Genomic DNA, 19,421 nt, shown 5'->3' on the forward strand with positions numbered 1-19,421 from the left:
CTAGTTTTAGTCTCTCTCCTAAGAGGAATCATCCTTTCAGCATCCACTCTGTCAAGTCCCCTCAGGATCTTACGTTTCAATAAGGTCACCTCTCATCCTTCTAAACTCCAATGAATACAGACCCAACCTGTCCGCGTAAGATCACCTCTCATCCCAGGTATCAGTCGAGTGACCCTCCTCTGAGCAAAACAGCACACAATACTCTAGATGTGGTCTCGCATGGCTGATCTATGTCTTAACTTCATCTATTGATCCTTGCCAACCAAAAATCTGTCAATCTCCGTTTTGAAGTTTTCAACTGACCCCCAGCCTCAACAGCTTTTTTTGGTGGGTGGGGTTAGTGTTGCAGATTTCCGCTGTCCTTTATGTGAAGAAATACTTCCTGACATCACCCCTGGCTAGCTCTGATTTTAAGGTTGTGCCCCCTTGGTCTGGACTGTCCCACCAGAGGAAATAGTTCCTTCCTATCTACTCCTTTAATCATCTTAAACATCTCAGTTAGATCACCCCTTAACCCTCTATACTCTTCGAAGCTTACCCTTTCTCCCATAATAAAAACAGAAAATGCTGGAAATACTCAGGTCTGGCAGCATCGGTGGAGAGAGATAAAAGTTAATGTTTCAGGTTGATGTCCTTTCAGCAGAACTGGGAAAAGTTAGAAATGTGACCGGTTTTAAGTAAATACAGAGGCAGGGAAAGGGAGAGGTGGTGGTAGAACGAAAGAGAAGATCTTGTGATAGGGTGGAAGGCAGGAGAGATTAAATGACAGAATGGATGATGGTGCAGGGTAAAAGGGGTTGTTAATAGGAACAGTTAGAGGGAAAAAAAGATGGATGTAGAGGGATGGGATAGCGGAATCATTACCAACAGCTGCAGTCTGAAAAAACAAAATGGGAGCAGAAGTTACGATCTGAAATTATTGAAGTCAGTGTTGAGTCTGGGAGGCTGTAAAGCCCCCAGTCGAAAGATGAGGTGCTGTTCCTCCAGCTTACGTTGAGTTCCATTAGGACAGTGTCGGAGGCCGAGGGCAGAGAGGTCAGAGTGGGGGGTGGGGGGGGGGGGTGTGGGTGTTGGAGAATTAAAATGACAGGAGACTGGAAACGCAAAGTCATGCTTGCAGACTGAATGGAGGTGTTCCGCAAAGCAGTCACTCGATCTGCATTTGGCCTCCCTCCTGTAGAGGAGACCGCAGAGTAGCAAAGACAGTATATTAAATTGAAAGAAGTACAAGTAAATGCCTGTTTCACCTGGAAGGAGTGTTTGGACGGTGAAGAGAGATGGGCAAGGATGGGCGTCACATCTCTTGTGCTTGCTTGGGAAGATGCCGTGGGAAGGGGAAAAGGTGATAGAGGAGTGGACCAGGGTGTCATGGAGGGAGCGGTCCCTTCAGAACGCTGAAAGGGGTGGGGGGGAAGAGAAACTCTAACTATGCCAAGCCATTAACCTATTATTCGGCACACTATCCTACATTATCGGTCTCACCTTCCCTTCAATCCCATCAGATATCTGCTGCACATCCACCTATGCCCAGATCCCTTTGAATGATATCCTTTTGCTTTATATTAATAACCTGCCACAGAGATTGATGCTTTATATAAACTGGGCCAGGGTTACAGAATTCCAATTAGTATGTGGTAAAATGGAATGACAGCTGGTAGGTGGTTCCACAGATTTATCAGTGAGCGGTGTTAAAGAGCTGCTGCATATGTCTCAGACACAGCCCCATCCCCATCTGGAGTCTGCTAACCTAGACATGGGACAGGTATTATTGCCTCTGTGAGAGCATAGGGCAAGCAACAGCATTAATTCTGGCTATCGTTTGAAGTCATAATGCAAAGGTAAGGAATCTTCCCTGGTAATGTCACCATGGTAACGTTGTGATCTTTGAACATTGGATTAATTTTCTTTCTCTGATTAGGTCATTCATGTGGGCGGGGGAAGAAAAGTAAATCTTGGACAATTCAGCAAGACTCGGGCACTCTCTGGACTTGTTCAGCTATTGTTACCTTTGCCCTTCCTGCTGGTTTTGTCTCGATGTGAAATGTTTCTGAAGAAATTAGTGACCAGTCTGGGTAAAATGTGGATCTCATTGTGTCTTTCCGAACTCCGTTTTACACAATTACCAGAAGCAACATGTGACATCACACTTATTGGCACTCATTGGAAAATATTAACATATATATTCTACTAGCTACAACCTCCCATTGTGACTTCTGATTGGGTGCCTTAAATTGCCCCAGATGTTAAATTTAAGTTTCTACATTTTTGGGATCATTAGGACCGATTTTCATTCTCCGTCTTCCCCATTGCACACCCCCCCACCCCATCCACCCTCCGATGTCGGGAAGTTGAGGGCCATCGTGGAATGCAAATGGCGACACAGCCTTTGACCTTTGCCAGTGACTGGGTTGCTGCCATTTTGTTGGGGCTGTGAAATGGATGGAAACAGGCTGTGTCATCAGCTGCTGTAATTGGAGCTCTGTGGCATCAAGGGACCCTCCCCTGCAACTGCGTGTCACACAGGCTCTTTCTATTGACACTTGGCATAGACAGGCCTAATCAACGGTCTCTAAAAGCCCCTCCCGTCTCTACACAAATTACCACCACCCTCCCAATACCCTCCCTCTGGATTGTTGCTCCGAGCCTCTCCCTTACCAACCCTTGGCCAGCTGCAACCTGTGATGAGGTGAGAAACACCTCAGTTTGGCATTAGTGTAAAATGAATGATGTGGAATCCAGGGGGAGGGTGGGTGAAGAGGCACTGCGGATCGGGGCTCGAGTGTCTAGATCAGCGACTCTGTCATGCGAGATTCTGTGGCCCGGAGCAGTGTCTCGCAAGTGAACTCCACTAAAAATTACAAGGAGGCCCTGGTCTGAACGATCACATTTCAGCTTTTGAAGTAGAAACGTGGGCCAAGAAACCTGACAATAGAGGTATCTAAAATTATGAGAGACATAGATAGGGTAGATAGCCAGAGTCTGTTTCCCATGGTAGGGGTGAATAAAACTAGAGGGCATAGATTTAAGGTGAGAGGGAGGAGGTTTAAAGGGGATCAAAGAGGTCAATTTTTCACACAAAGAATAGTGGGTATCTGGAATGAGCTGCCTGAGGAGGTGGTGGAGGCAGGAATAGTAGCGACATTTAAGAGGCATCTGGACAGGTACTTGAATGAGCAAGGCATAGAGGGATATGGAATTAATGCAGGCAGGTGGGATTAGTATAGATAGGCATTATGGTCGGCATGGACGCGGTGGGCTGAAGGGCCTGTTTCTATGCTGTACAACTCTATGACAATGCTGTGCCTGTATTACAGGGTTAAAACTGGCATGGTAAGGTGCAATATGGGGCCCAGATCAGGTGCAAACATTCTGAGCTGGGAGTGCACCATCCACTGTATTGGGATAAGCAGCATAAGAGGTTTACAGATACCCCAGCTGAACCAGACGTTAGGCCCCTCTTTCCATACACGATGGTCCTAAGGCCTGTTTTATTCCGCGTTTACCAAATTGGTTTGCCCTGAGTGTAACAAGTGCTGGGCCAGCTGTGTTCAGGATAACTGGATCCACATGCAGCCTAACCAGAGGTCCTTAAAGGTCTGCTGCAGTTCAACACCAAATTGGCAACTTTAAAAAAAAAAGACCTGAATGTGGAGCCAGGAGGTGCAAGACTGCTCCACCTGACCCCACATTAACCGCACCCCCTCTTCCCCCACAGCCCCTCCCCATTGCATAACCCTACATCCAAACCCTGCCTGCCAGCGACACTGCAGCCTGAAAGTGAAATGGTCTTTGCTAGCAAACTGCCTGGTGATGCCCAGTGTCTGTGTGCAGCTACAGCCGGCCTGAGTATCCCATTCCCTGAACCCAGTCCATTACAGGCAGTCCAATACAAACTCCGATCTAGGCCATTGAATGTTGAGTGGCAGAGAGGGCCATTTGATCCAGAATTTAGAGCCCTCTCTGGGTGAAGCTGACTGGTCTGATCAGGGGTCAGTAACCAAAGGACACAGAGTTAATGTAATTGGCAAAAGAAGAGGTTGTTATGATCTGGAATGCACTGCCTGGAAGGTCAGTGAAGCAGATTCAAATAGTAACTTCCAGCAGGGAGTTGGATAACTACTTGAATGGAAAATATTTGCAGGGCTGTGGAGAATGAGCAGGAGAGTAGGACTAATCGGATAGCTTTTTCAAAGTGCTGTACGATTCTTTAAATCCAAATGTTAAAAACCTTTATAACCAAGTTTAACAAAAACACAGTGTATGAATAATCTGTTGGCCAGATTTTGGTAGTGAGGAATTTCAAGGCCTGTCCATCTCTGAGGATAATTTAACATCCTGAACATGATCACTTTCCCTGTGTAAATCATCTCTCTTTAAGACAGCTTCCTAACACTGTTGACTAATTCATTTTCATGGCTATTGACATGATCAAGAACACAGAGACATCTGTTCACAGTCTGTATTGATCTCGGGGCTCCTTCCCCTTGTAAATATACTGCAATAAACTCCTCTGGTAATGTCACCAAGCTCTCATGGCAAAAATATAATCCATTGGCCTGACACTGGAGTGTGGGGCGTTCCTGTTTCCAGCAGTCTGGCGGAAAGTTACAGCCAGAAGAATTTTATTATTTAAAGGGACACTGCCTGCCATTGGCCTGTTTGGGGCAATGGAATATTATTGTTTAAAGGGACACTGTCTGTCATTGGCCTGTTGAGGGCAATGGAATATTATTGTTTAAAGGGGCACTGCCTGTCATTGGCCTGTTTGGGGCAATGGAATATTATTGTTTAAAGGGACACTGTCTGTCATTGGCCTGTTTGGGACAATAGAATATTATTGTTTAAAGGGACACTGTCTGTCATTGGCCTGTTTGGGACAATGGAATATTATTATTTAAAGGGGCACTGTCTGTCATTGGCCTGTTCGGGGCATGGAATATTATTGTTTAAAGGGGCACTGTCTGTCATTGGCCTGTTCGGGGCATGGAATATTATTGTTTAAAGGGGCACTGTCTGTCATTGGCCTGCTCGGGACAATGGAATGCACAAAAAAGTAAATCTTTAATTGTAACCATAGCTGGTTGGCAAGTCTGACATAGTTGTGGCTGGGACACTGTTGGGCTTATATAGCTGGAAAACATTTAAATCATTGAGCAACTGAACTGTTAGCATTCAGTATCTGGCACTAAAGTGACAGAGGATTAATTCAAAATAGGACATACAGTGTGGACTTGGTTTTATAATACTGTGTTTAAAAAGAATGAGAGAACTTGTATTTATACAGCACAGTCCAGCACCTCGGGATGTCCCAGAACACTTTACAGCTAATGAAATACTTCTGAAGTGTAGGAAATGTGGCAGCCCCTTTCCACAAAGCAATCTCTCACAAACAGCAATGTGTTAACAACCAGATAACTTGTTTTAGGTGTTGGCCGAGGGATAAATATTGGCCAGGACACTGGAGCGAACGTGCCCCTCTTCAAAGTAGTGTCTTGGCACTTTTTCTATCCGCCTCCCGGGGCAGGCGGGGCCCCGATTTAATGCCCCATCTGAAAGATGGCACCTCTGACAGTGCCACACTCTCTCAACCTTGATTTTATGCCCAAACCTCTGGAGTGGGACTTGAACCCACAACCTTCTCTCTCAGAAGAGAGAGTGCTACCCACTGAGCCACAGCTGACATGGTTTAGTGTTCGAGCCAGTGGCTTTTAACGGGATGACCAATATTAATGGGAAGGCAGCGAGGTTGTTTGGTGGGGTGGGGGGGGGGGGGGGGACAAGTTGTGGGGGGGGGGGGGGAAACCCAGCAAGGTGGGCGACATGCAGGCCCTGCCAATCCTAACCACAGGGCCTCAGTAAACAAAAGACTCCTGCTTGACAGGCTCTGGCCACGTTTCCACCAGGTCAGGGCAGTTAAAATCGGGCCAGTGTTTCAATGGGCTGCAGGTTTAAGCCACTGGTGATATAACTTTAGAGAATTGCAAATGGAGGTCAAATTAAAACAAAAGTCTCGGCTGACGGACCGTTTTCAGCACTTCCTGTTTTTATTTCTGATCCAAGTTGACAGCTTTTTGTTATCATTTGCACTCGGACAACACTCTGTCCACGGACATGAGCCGTGCCTGGAAGTGACCTCCAGAACTTAAACGGAGAACAGGCTAGTGGCCGAGAGTCATTTGGCAGTGAGCGATGATCATTAGCTGCTGGTTCCATGGGGTCAGCAGCAGGTCGCAGCGTGTTTATTCAAGGAAACGAGGAAAATATTCCACGTGTTTTTGTGCTCTGCACAGCTGTTGCTCATGAGCTGTGGTGAAAGGATTGGGTTTTTCAATATCTGGGGAGCAAACATACAACCAGCTGTTAAAATCACGTTAGTCCAACCTCACATCACCCCGGGCTGTTTATATCAAATGCAGTTTTTTGAGATGACTCACTAAATGGTAAAATTTCAAAGCTGGTGCTGCAACAGGGTATGTGGGTGTAAGTACACAAATCTTTGAAGGTGGTAGGACAAGTTAAGAAAGCTATCAAAAAAGTATACCTTCTACCTTCTTCCAGTTTGAAAAAGAGGTTAGCTGGCCATCTATCTGTCTGTTTGTGGGATCTTGCTGTGTGCAAATTGCCTGTTGTGTTTGCTACATTACAACAGTGACTACACGTCAGAAGTATTTCATTGGCTGTAAAAGGGCTTTGAAATGTCTTGAGGTTGTTAAAGTAAAAAAAAAGACTTGCATTTATATAGCATCTTTTAGGAAACTTGGCAGCCAGTTTGCACACAGCAAGATCCCACAAACAGCAATGTCATCATGACCAGACAATCTGCTTTTGTGATGTTGATTGAAGGATAAAATATTTGCCAGGACACCGGGGAGAACTCCACTGCGCTTCTTCAAAATAGTGCAACCCGAGCAGCCAGAGGGGGCCTCGGTTTAACGTCTCATTTGAAAGACGGCACGTCCGACAGTGCAGCAGGCCCTCAAGAGTGTCAGCCTTGATTTTAGTGCTGGAGTGGGACTTGCATTTGTACAAGGTACTGGGTTCAAGTCCTTTCCTTTACTACAACAACAACAACTGATATCTATACAATGACTTTAATGTAATAAAATGTCCTAAATCGCTTCTCAGGAGCATCAGAAAACAAAATATGGCACTGAGCAATATTAGGTCAGATGACTCAAACCTTGGTCAAACAGGTAGGCTTTAAGGAATGTATTAAAGGAGGTGTTTCGTCTTTATGTTGTTTCTGGTTCACAGATGTTGGAAAGAATCACACTTTAAACTTGGAGAAGGCTGGAGTCAGTCACGTTTATTACAGCACCATGCTTTGTACTGTAGAACCTGATTCTTGTGTTACATATAACAAGACTCCCCAGTGCAGCTGTGAATGTGGTCCCCTACTGGAACACTTAAACATAACAACTAATTCCTGGCTAATTAGTTCCTAGCAACTTACAGATAATATAACAATATATACATATATAACATTCCCTTTTCTTTAAAACATAATGCCCCTATATCAATATAACTCATTATAAATAAAGGAGATTATCATCTGACTTGTGGAAATAATCTGAACCCTTTTTAGAGTCTTTTATAGTGTGTATGTAAAAAAAATATTATTCACGGTATCACTTAGGTGGTAAGATGTTGTGCCTCTATCTTGTAGATTTGGTATTTGTTGCTCTCAGTAGTGAGTTGGCATGCTGTACAGGCAATGTCGTGTCACTTGCTGGTGATGTTAATGTTGTCTCGCTGGATAGTGATGTTTCCGGTGTTGTTGATGGTCTTTTCTGTTGTTCCAGCCCAGGTGTAGGTGGAATATGGATTCTGTTCCCTCTCATTTGGTTACTGGTTTCTGTCTCAATGATATATGGTCTAGGAGTCTCAGCTTCACTAACAACTTTTGCTGGGCTCCACGTTTTAATGATTGGATCCTGTACGTGTACAGTTTGTCCTTTCAACAGCTCGGGTAGGGATTTAGCATATTTGTTGAAGTGTTGCTCTCTTACCTGTGCTTCAGTAAGTTGTTGTCTCACTTCCTCCTGGTCACTTGAAGGATGTATTTTGCTTGGCAGAGTTGTCTAATATTTTCTTCCATTCAACAGCTCTGTAGGTGATTTCATGTCAGCCTTGAGAGGTGTGGATCAGAGTGACAATAGCCCAAGTTTGGGTCTTCCTTCATCTCTTGGCATTTCACAAGTGTCCTTTTGATCGTCTGGATGTGTCTTTCTATAAATCAGAGTTCCCATGGGTAGTGTGGTGATGAGGTGATGGTGTTGAACCCACACTGTTCAGCAAATTCCTTAAATTCTCTGGATGTAAATTGGGTGCTATTGTCACTTTTATTAACCTTTCGGGAATCCCTTGCTCAGCGAACAGAACTCATACTGCTGAGATTATTGTTGTGGCTCTCAAGTCTTTCATCTTCTAGATAAAAGGGAATTTTGAGTAGTAGTCTGCGACTATGAGATACCATTCTTGATTATGTGTGAATAAATCAACTCCTACAGTATGGCCGTGGTCTGGGTGGTACTTCAGTAGCTATCATCTCCTCATTCTATTGGGAGTTTCTGTACTTCTGGCATACGTTGCATGTAGACACCATATTTTCAATATCTTTGTATATGTCTATCCAGTACACAGCTGATTTGTCTCTGAGCTTACATTTCTCCATTCCCATATGGCCTTGGTGTATCTTTTGGAGAAGTTCTTCCTGAATTGTTTTGGGTTTGTTTATCCTGGATCCGACCAGCAGAACACCATCTTCTAGTGAGATGTCATCTCTGATAGATCAGTACTGCCGTATTGCTGGCTGTGTGTGCTGTATCTTATCAAACAATCCCTGGATCACTTTGAGGCCAAAGGGTAGACGCAGGAATTTGTACCATCCAAAGCGTGTGTTGAATGTTGTCAACAGTGAAGATTCTGTGTCTAGCTTCACATTCCAGTCTCCATTTCTGGCATCAAGCTTGCTGAAAACTTTTTCCCCTGCCAGTGCTGGTGTGATTTCTTCCAATGTTGGAATAGGGTAGTGATCCCTTTTTATTGCTTGGTTAAGATCTTTGGGATCGAGGCACATTCTTAGCCATCCATTTGGTTTCTCTCTCACCACCATGGAATTTACCCAATCTGTAGGCTCTGTGACTCTGGCAATCACCTTCTTTTCTTCCATTTCTTGGAACTCTCTTTCAAGCTTTCCATTTAGTTCTACTGGTACTTTATGTGGGAGATGAATCATTGGTTTCATCTCTGGGTCAATAGTGATGTGATACTCAAAATCTTTGAAGCATCCAACTGTCTCATCAAAACACTTTGGGTACATTTGTACCAGATCTTCTTTGCTTCTGATCAGAGGGTGCTTTTCTATGGGTGTACCTCTTCAACCCTCAGTGTCACCTCCTTCACCTCATGGTTTACTGAGATAATCTGCAGCTCTTCCCAACTGCTCAACCCCAGGATACCAGGACCATCTGTTTCAGTGACGTAGAACATACTGTTAACATCTTTTCCTTTGTGTGTCTCTCTCATTTGGGTTGTTCCTAGCTGTCGAATTTCAGTTCCCCCGTATACTGTTAGCATGACGTTGTTTGGTTTCAGAGCACCTTCCCTTGGATAACTCTTTTTCTCCAAATTTTCAGGAAAGATCTTCTGGTATAGTCTGAGTGGGACGATGTTACTCTGCACTCCAGTATCAATCTTCACCTTCAGATTTATCGTTGTGGACTTATTTCTCAGCCTCTTCCTGATCTGAATGGTTGTGTGAATTTCTTTTCTCTGGGAACTGTCACATCCAGACATTTCATGCAATTCTATGGTTCCTATTTCTATCGTGTTCTCTAATCCATCGCCATCTTCCAGGGTATGGATGTTTTGGTTTCTTTCACTATTCCTTCACCCTGTTACTCTGACTCTGATGACTCGTCTACCACCTTCTTGCCTTGTTCTGCACATCTTTTCCCAGTGATTGGTCTTTTCACAAGCTCTGCAGATTGATCCATACGCGGTTCATTTCCTTCTATCTGTCAGTTCACGTGGTCGTCCACAGCTCCTGCATGTCTTTCTCCCTGTTTAGTGTACATTCTTTAGTTGTTGTTTCACTGCATCAACCCTGCTGCCTTTCTCTTGGCTGAACTGAAGGCTAGCCATTTGGGAGGTCAGAGTCTTCATCTGTCTGCTCGTGTCTTCATGTGCTCTGGCAGTGTCAACAGCCTGCGATATTGTGAGCTTGTCCTGTCTGATTCGAGCTTTCTGTACTTCAGGACGTGCAGAACCCCAAATGAACTGATCTATCAGCTGTTCATCTGTGTCCTTAAATTTATTTTCTGGCTGCATTTTTCAATCTTGCTACAAAATTGTCAATAGGATCACCTAGTTCCTGTCTGAGGCCTTGAAATTCATATCGGTATATCCGATGATTTGATTTTGGTTGGAGGTGGGTGCTGAATCTTTCAAAAATTTTGTCTGGGTTTCTGCTGTCCTCTTTGCTTAGGTCCCAGCTGTTAAATAAATGTAATCCTTTATCTCCAGCTCACAGAAGGATATAGCTGACCCTCTCCTCTGCACTAGTGACTTTTAGGAAACTACCAAATGCCAAATTGCACTTTTGTTTAAACTTCTCAAATGCCTGTATGACATCATCAGCTTCCCAATTCAGGATGGACTGTAACAGTGCATTCATTCCTGTCCCGGCTGCCATTTCGTTTTTTTTTAGAGTCACTCAGTTTTTCTTTCTCTCTGGCACTAATTTGGGTCACTTTTCTCAATCTGATGCTTTAAAAAATGTTATGGGTTTACTCACAGGCACTTGTTGCCACCATGTTTCGTCTTTGTTGCTTCTGGTTCCCAAATGTTGGAAAGAATCACACTTTAAACTTGGAAAAGGCTGGAGTCAGTCACGTTTATTACAGCACCATGCTTTGTACTGTAGAACCTGATTCTTATGTTACATATAACATGACTCCCCAGTGCGGCCGTGAATGAAGCCCCCTACTGGAACACTTAAACATAACAACAAGTTCCGAGCTAATTAGTTCCTAACACCTTATAGATAGTATAACAATATATACATATATAACAGGAGGAAAGCGAGGTGGAGAGGTGTAGGGAGGGTATTTTGGAGCTTGGAGCCTAGGTAACTGAAGGCGCAGTCACCAATGGTGGAGTGATTAAAATTGGGGCTGTGCAAGAGGCCAGAATTAGAGGAATATGGATGTCTTGGAGGGTTGTGAGGCTGGAGGAGATTACAGAGGCAGGGCGGGGGGAGGCCATGCAGGGAATTGAAAACAAGAAATAGAATTTTAAGATCAAGATGTTGCTTGACCGGGAGCCAGTGCAGGACAGCGAGCACAGGGGTGATCAGGGAACGGGACTTGGTGTGGGTTAAGACACGGGCAGCAGAGTTTTGTATGACCTCAAGTTCACATATGAGCACTTATGAAACTACAGGCTTGTCGGTACGTTTGTTGGTGTTTACATGCCTCACTCAAGGTACACTGCAAACACTTGGTCAAGGCAGCAATGCGGAGTGCACTTTTAAAACTTCAGCCTGTCTGAAAGTAGGTGACCATTTGTTGGGTGGTCTCTCTCTGTGATGCTGCATTGAGCTCACAGTCCAGTGCTGTTAAGATGCATTGTAAAGTGCAATTAGTGTTAATAGTATTCACCTTGGGAGCACTATTGATGCCATCAAATTGCCTCCTCGGCAGCTGTCAGGTTCAGGACACCAATGTGATTATTCCCGCTGCTGTTCACTGGAGTGAACAGGACTTCCGGTCATAGCACTTAGAGCATGGGATTTGTCAAACAAAAGACCAAAGTCCATCTAATTTATCTTCCATTTTGGGAGTCACATGGTACAACAATAACGAGAGTTGTTGATTAATCATGGCAATCAGTCACTCTCAATTAATGGAGAACAGACCCAGACATGAGGTGAAGAAAACCACAGCGGCAGAGAACTTTGGGAGCTTTCTTCCCAAGCTTGATAGTCTTCGGGGTAAAAAAGAGAAAGACTTGTATTTATGGGGGGTTGTCGGATCATGGTCATGTTACTGGATGAGTGAGCCGAAAGCGTGGAATATGGCTCTGGGGACAGGAGTTCTGTTCCCACCATGAAACTACTGGATTGTTGGAAAAACCCACCTGATTCTGTAATGTCCTTCAGGGGAGGAAATCTGCCATCTTTACCCAGTCTGGCCTACATGTGACTCCAGACCCACAGCAATGTGATTGACTCCTAACTGCCCTCAAATGGCCTAGCAAGTCACTCAGTTGTATCCAATGGCTACAAAAAAAGCACTGTGGGTGTACCTACATCACAGGAACTGCAGCGGTTCAAGAAGGCAGCTCACCACCGCCTTCTCAAGGGCCATTAGGGATGGGCAATAAATGCTGGCCTAGCCAGCAACGCTCACATCCCAGGAACAATTAAAAAAAAACTATACCCTGCCTTTCACAACTTCAGGCCATCCCAAAGTGCTTTACAACGAACAAAAACTTTTCTTTTGGAAGTGTAATCGCTGTTGTAATGCAGGAAATGTGGCAACCAATTTGGACACAGCAAGCTCCCATAATCAGACCTGTCATGTCTCAAATTACTGATATTGTATCCCAAAATATTATTTTCAGATTTTCTGAAAGGAACAGTTGAATTATGGAACTTGCTGCAATTATTTCTCCCCCAGCATAGCTTAACCTACAAGCAACAGCACTTCCAGAGATACTACACCCCCATATCCCACCCCTGACCCATGCACCTTGGGCTATAGAATGGAGCAGCCACAGTGTGTTGTAAATCAGATGACCCTGCTTTGTGCTGCATGATCAGCTCAATGGAGCACTAGTGCATCAGTGTCTGAAGAACAGCCCCCTTCACCTCTGTGTCTGGATTCTATAAACAGTTCCGACATTTATTCTAACCCTAAGGCCCTGAATTTCTTCGGTGTTTTCCTGATCTTTTGCCATAACTTTGGTGTGAGGTCATCAAATTCCCGGGAGAATCATTGCAGAAGCTGTAGAAATGCCAGGTGAAAAGCTTTCATTCTGTGAGGTGTCACATGCTGTATTTTAAAAAAGATTTGGGGAAATGTTTTTTTATATATAAAGCAATTTTAAGAAACGGGCATTGAGATAATAGGTGATTAAAATGTGAACTGTTTCCCCATAGACTGTAAATAATAAGCAATTCAGTAGCTTGTCTTGGTAACCAATAAGCCTTGTAACCATAGAGTCATAACGGCACAGAAGGAGGCTATTCGGCCCGTTGAGTCCATGCCGGCTCTCTGAAGAGCAATCCAGTCAGTCCCATTCCCCCGCTCTAACCCCGTAGTCCAAGTTTATTTCCCTCAAGTGTCCATCCAATTTCCTTTTGAAATCATTCATTGTCTCTGCTTCTACCACCCTTGTAGGCAACAAGTTCCAGGTCATTATCACTTGCTGTGTAAAAATGTCCCTCCTCACATCCTCCCTGTATTTCTTACCCAAAATCTTCAATCTGTGTTCCCTAGTCCTCGTGCGATCAGCTAATGGGAACAGCTTTTCTTTGTCTACCCTATCGAAACCTGTCATAATCTCATACGCTTCTGTTAAATCTCCCCTCAACCTCCTTTGCTCCAAACAACCTAACTTTGTAACTAAAATCCTCCATCCCTGGAACCATTCTGGTAAATCTCCTCTGCACCTTCTCAAGGGCCCTCACATCCTTTCTGAAGTGTAGTGACCGGAACTGGATGCAATATTCCAATTGGGACCTAACCAGAGATTTATAAAGGTTCAGCATAACTTTTGTACTCAATGCCTCTATTTATGAAGCCCAAGATCCATATGCTTTTGTTACAACCAGGTGAGAAAGGTGTCTCGGGATCCCTTTTCGTCTTCACCTGGTCTTATAGTAACAGGGTTTTAATTTTAAACACATTATGTTTTGTGCTCCCCCTTGGTGAATCCTTGTTCACCACTTTCCAATTATAAGGCAAAGAAATTAGCATAAACAGGCTTTCTCAGGTTTAAAGAGGAAAAATTCAATTTATAAAAAGTTAAACTTGAACTCTAATTTGGTTAACACCTAAAGGTACACGCCGTACCCCACGCTAGCATGCGTACGCGATACATACATGCAAATAGAGACAGAAAAGAGCAGAAGAAAAATAAATTGGAGAGGTTTGAGGCAATCTCTGAAGAATTCCTTGTTACTGTGCTTCAAGGTCACTGAAGTCCTTTTGTAGGTAATTCTTGCTTTTCGTTGGGGCCCAGTATTCTTCTTAAACCTTGTTCTTTGTTGGAAACTTTTCTCTCTTAGAGTTCCTGTGTCTTCAGTGGATTCCAAAGCTGGTGAGAAAGAGATGAGCAGACAGGAGGGAGATGTTCTCAGTACAGGAGCAAAGAGCTTTCTGTCTTCAAACACTGTTTCTCCAATTTAAAACTCCTAAAGTTGGCCAGCAGCTGGTCACGTGACTGACTGGTTTGACCAGGTCTCTTCTGTGTATTGGGAGCATCTTAGCAGTCAACCTGGAATGCTAGCTTCCCCACCTTCAACGTCTGGTAATCAAAAGTCCATTGTGGATTAAATTGGAGCAGGGGTGGCCTCTTTGTCCTTTCAAAGTACTGTCTATTACTGTGTTAATGTCTTTCCAGTCAAAGGTCTGTTTTTTTTAAAAGCAAGTTCTTTTCTTTACTCCGGGAACAGTTTAAAAATCAATGTTCATGTGGCGAAATTAATGTGCCTCATTCTTGGCAGGTGGGGTCCTGCATGACACCTCACACGCAGGGAATGAAATACGATTTGAAAAAAAAAATGCATTTCATTAAAAGGCTTGAGAGAAATATAAGATACAGAAAGAAAAACCATGCATTTCTCTCATTCATTTCCATTCATTCATAACTCTTAAAGCTGATTAAAATTGTCTTTTTTCTGGGTGCCAATGCTGCTTTGATTTCCCCTTTTTGGCATCTCAGTAACCATGTGATTCTTTGGGGAAGCTTTTCCTTAGTTTGCCCATTGCCATGACTGCCTACGGTTTTGTTCCTGTCGAGGTGATTTTTTCCCCCCGGAGCGTTAGTAGTGGGCGGGTCTATCCTAAACTCTCCTTCAGTGCTTTGCTGAGTCATGCAAACACTTTTGACTTCAGGGGATGGGTGGTTCCCTTTTTCTCTGACTGTAGGGGAGGATTCTTTGTTAATCTCCCCTTTGTTCTCTAGGACACTCCTATCTGCAGGTATGTGTGCAGTCTTGACTGCATTCTCCTCTGGCATTTCGACTAGGTAAGGCATCACCCTCACAGTTTCTCTGCCCCCTAGAGGTCTCTCTTTGTTTCTGCAGGTTTCTGTAAACGCTGTTAGCAACTCTGGTGGGGTGCTTCTAGAGTCTGCATTTACATAGGAGGATGTGGTGTCTAACGTTTCACATTTTTCGGGGTTGGCTGACCAGACAGGGGTTTTCATCTGGAATTCCTCCCGGACTTCCTGTAACCTGCCCCTCTTGGTCACTTTTTCCCCTTCTCTTTCCAAACTTTTTGCCAGCAATGTGTCAGCCTGTCCCCTTTTGTTTCCGGCGGGGATCCCTTACAGTTCACTAGCCCTCTGCTGGAGGGTCCTCCTAACAGCAGTACAGGACTTAGTGGTGCAGGTTTCACTGTAGGTTGGTGTTTCCCCTCAACCTGGTACAGGTGGCAACTCCTGCAGTACTTCACCACATCTTTGTGGAGTTATGGCCAGTCAAACTGCTGTATTATGTGGGCTTTGGTCTTTCGTATACCAGCATGTACAGCCACTGTAGTATCGTGGGCCCTTTTCAGTATTTCTCTCCGGTACCTCTGCGGCACCACTAACTGCTGAACTACTGTCCACTCCTTGCTCTCAGGTCTGTGAGGAGAACATTTCCTCATCAGTACCTCATTCTTTAAATAGTAGCAATCGGACTCCCTCTGCTTCACTTTCAGACTGGGCAGCCTGTGCTAACTCTTGCAATACTGGGTCGGCTCACTGAGCCTCGGGAAAAACCATTTAATTTATTCCCTGGGCCTCCTAACTTTCCAAAGAAAGTCTTGGCCAGGCAGACCTCATGGCCATTTGCCTGCAGTGTCAATGCAATCTCCTCTGGGGGAACTGGTTTGATCATGGCCTGATCCACTGCACATGCAGGGAAACTGGAGGGGTCCATCTCCTGCCACTACCCTGTCTCTCTGACTCCCTGCGGTCTTTCTTTCACAACTGTGGGGGGCTACCACCTCCACCCCTGCCAGATCATTACCTAGGAGCAGGTCAACCCCGTCCACAGGCAAACTAAGGACAATCCGTACAGTCTTCGGTCCCGAAACTAGGTTGCACTCCAGGTGCACCCAGTGTACAGATACAGGCATACACTGCCCTCCAATACCATTCACCACCATTCTGGTGTTCACTGCACTCTCTGGGAGAAAGGTCAGGCCTTTTCCCAGTAAAAGGGATCTAGTGGCCCCTGTGTCCCTGAGAATTACTATGGGCTTGCTTGCCCCACTCGAGGGATATGGGGCCACTTTCCCTTCAAACACAAAACTCCGATAACCTTCAGGAAACCTATTAACTTTTCCTGCACTGACTGTAGTAAGCTTCCTGGGTTGCACTCTTACCGCAGTTAAAGCCACAGCTTGTTCTGTGTTTTCCATCAGGATCCTGTCTTCACTGAGCTGGTATGCCCTGATTAACCCTATCGGTTTTCCCCTTTAGTTTCCAGCAGTCAGCTTTTAAATGTTCTGCTTTATTACAATGGAAGCGCACAGGTCTCCGGCTCTCACTCTTGCTCACAGCACCTTCCTTTTTGGCTGGAGGATGGTCCCCTGTATCTCCTGCTTTCCTTTCTCTCCCAGGACTGCCTGGGTGGATATCACCTTCCTAACCTTTGTCCTTTTCGGATTTATGGGGGTGACTAGGAAAGGTTTGCCCTGGGAAACCGACTTATAAATTAAAGCAAACTCATCGGCCAGAACGGCTGCTTGTCAGGCTCTCTGGACTGCTGCTCCTCTACATGGGTCTTTATTGAGAGTGGGAGAGAGTTTTTAAATTCCTCTAACAGAACTATTTCCCTTAGAGTCTCATAGCTGAACTGTACTTTAACAGCCCTCAGCCACTGGTCAAATGCCAGCTGCTTACTTCTTTCAAACTCCAGATAAGCTTGATTAGTTTTCTTTTTGAGGGTTCTAAACTGCTGGCGATATGCATTGGGTACTAATTCATATGCCCCGAGGATAGCATTTTTGGTCAGTTCATAATGTGTTGAACTCTCACCTGGCAACAAGGAATAAACCTCATGGGCTTTTCCAGTTAGTTTGCTTTGTATTAAAAGAGACCAGGTCTCACCTGGCCATTTTAGCTGTTGTGCCAGTTTCTCAAAAGACCCAAAAAATTCTTCCACATCTTCCTCATTGAATTTTGGAATTAATTCAGCCTTTTCTGTGGTACTTTATCAAACGCTTTCTTAAAATTGATATATAGACAACATCCACCACAATCTCATCAATCTTCTATGTTACTTTATCAAAATCCTCAGTTAGATTAGTCAAGCACGATCTGCCTTTTACAAAACATTGCTGGCTATCCCTAATTAACTCAAACCTCTCCATATGTCTGCTGATTTTATTTTTTCCCTCCCTGATTATTGTTTCTAAAACCTTATCCACCACTGATGTTAAACTAACTGTCCTGTAGTTGCTAGGACTGTCCTTACACCCTGTCTTTAATTTGCCACTCTCCAATCCTCTGGCACCATCCCCCCTCTTCCCCAACCCCCCCTTCCCATTTCTAGGGAAGATTGGAAGATTATGGTAAGCCCTTCCACTATCTTCACTCCCGCTTCCTTTAGCAACCTGGGATGCAAGCCATCCAGACCAGGTGACTTATCCACTCTAAGCATCGCCAGCCTTTCCAGTACATCCTTCCTATCAATTTTCACCCCATCCATTACTTCTACCATCTCTGCTTCAAACAATATTTTGTCAACATCATCTTCCTCCGTAAACATGAATACAAAGTTCTCAAAGAACAGTACAGCACAGGAACAGGCCATTCGGCCCTCCAAGCCTGCGCCGATCTTGATGCCTGCCTAAACTAACACCTTCTGCACTTCCGGGGCCCATATCCCTCTATTCCCTTCCTATTCATGTATTTGTTAAGATGTCTCTTAAACGTCGCTATCGTATCTGCTTCTACCACCTCTCCTGGCAGCAAGTTCCAGGCACTCACCACCCTCTATGTTTAAAAAAAAAACTTGCCTCGCACATCCCCTCTAAACTTTGCCCCTCGCACCTTAAACCTATGTCCCCTAGTAACTGACTCTTCCACCCTGGGAAAAAGCTTCTGACTATCCACTCTGTCCATGCCGCTCATAACTTTGTAAACCTCTTCTCATTAAGTATTCTAGCCTTGCACTGTGCCTCTAAGCATGTATCACCACCTTTGTCCCAAATAAGCTCCATCCTGTCTCTTACTACCCATTTACTATTTACATGCTGGTCGAAGATTTTTGTGTTCCCTTTTATTTTAACTGCCTTTCTATTCTCATGTTCTCTCTTTGCCAGTCTTATTTTCCTCTTCACTTCCTCTCAACTTATTGTATTTGACCTGGTTCTCACTTGAAGAATTCACCTGGCATCATAGACCCTTTTCTGTTTCATCTCTAACTCTCTCTTCATCCAAGGAGCCCGGGCTTTGATTCCCCTGCCTTTCCCCTTGTTGGAATGTACCTAGCTCGTACCTGAAGGACCTCCTCCTTTAAAGATCACCTATCGTGTTGTGAAGTCTCCATTTCTTTCTGGCTGTGGACAGAGTGAGACAGGAAATGGGCAGAGAAGGGGAGTAGAGACAGCCCTGGTAATTATAGACCTGTGAGCCTTACTTCGGTTGTGGGTAAAATGTTGGAAAAGGTTATAAGAGATAGGATTTATAATCATCTTGAAAAGAATAAGTTCATTAGAGATAGTCAGCACGGTTTTGTGAAGGGTAGGTCGTGCCTCACAAACCTTATTGAGTTTTTTGACAAGGTGACCAAACAGGTGGATGAGGGTAAAGCCGTGGATGTAGTCTATATGGATTTCAGTAAGGCGTTTGATAAAGTTCCCCATGGTAGGCTATTGCAGAAAATACAGAAGTATGGGATTGAAGGTGAATTAGAGCTTTGGATCAGAAATTGGCTAGCTGAAAGAAGACAGAGGGTGGTGGTTGATGGTAAATGTTCATCCTGGAGTATAGTTTCTAGTGGTGTACCGCAAGGATCTGTTTTGGGGCCACTGCTGTTTGTCATTTTTATAAATGACCTGGATGAGGGTGTAGAAGGGTGGGTTAGTAAATTTGCGGATGACACGAAGGTCGGTGGAGTTGTGGATAGTGCCGAAGGATGTTGTAGGTTACAGAGGGACATAGATAGGCTGCAGAGCTGGGCTGAGAGATGGCAA

General features: G+C 44.5%; 1 protein-coding gene across 5 annotated transcripts in view; it reads left to right on the forward strand.

The window, feature by feature from the left end:
- LOC137374301 (pleckstrin homology-like domain family B member 1) overlaps positions 1-19,421 on the forward strand; it is a 505,821-nt gene that overhangs the window by 15,334 nt on the left and 471,066 nt on the right. For 3 of the 5 annotated variants that reach the window (XM_068040125.1, XM_068040128.1, XM_068040129.1), the window contains exon 1: positions 1,097-1,838. The exons of the other annotated variants lie outside the window; for them this stretch is intronic. The gene's annotated coding sequence lies outside the window, so the exon portion shown is untranslated. Of the gene's footprint in view, positions 1-1,096; positions 1,839-19,421 lie in introns of those variants that run through there. 5 annotated transcript variants of the gene reach the window in all.

The sequence above is a fragment of the Heterodontus francisci genome, chromosome 10 (assembly GCF_036365525.1).
Source record: "Heterodontus francisci isolate sHetFra1 chromosome 10, sHetFra1.hap1, whole genome shotgun sequence".
Classification (NCBI taxonomy): domain Eukaryota; kingdom Metazoa; phylum Chordata; class Chondrichthyes; order Heterodontiformes; family Heterodontidae; genus Heterodontus; species Heterodontus francisci.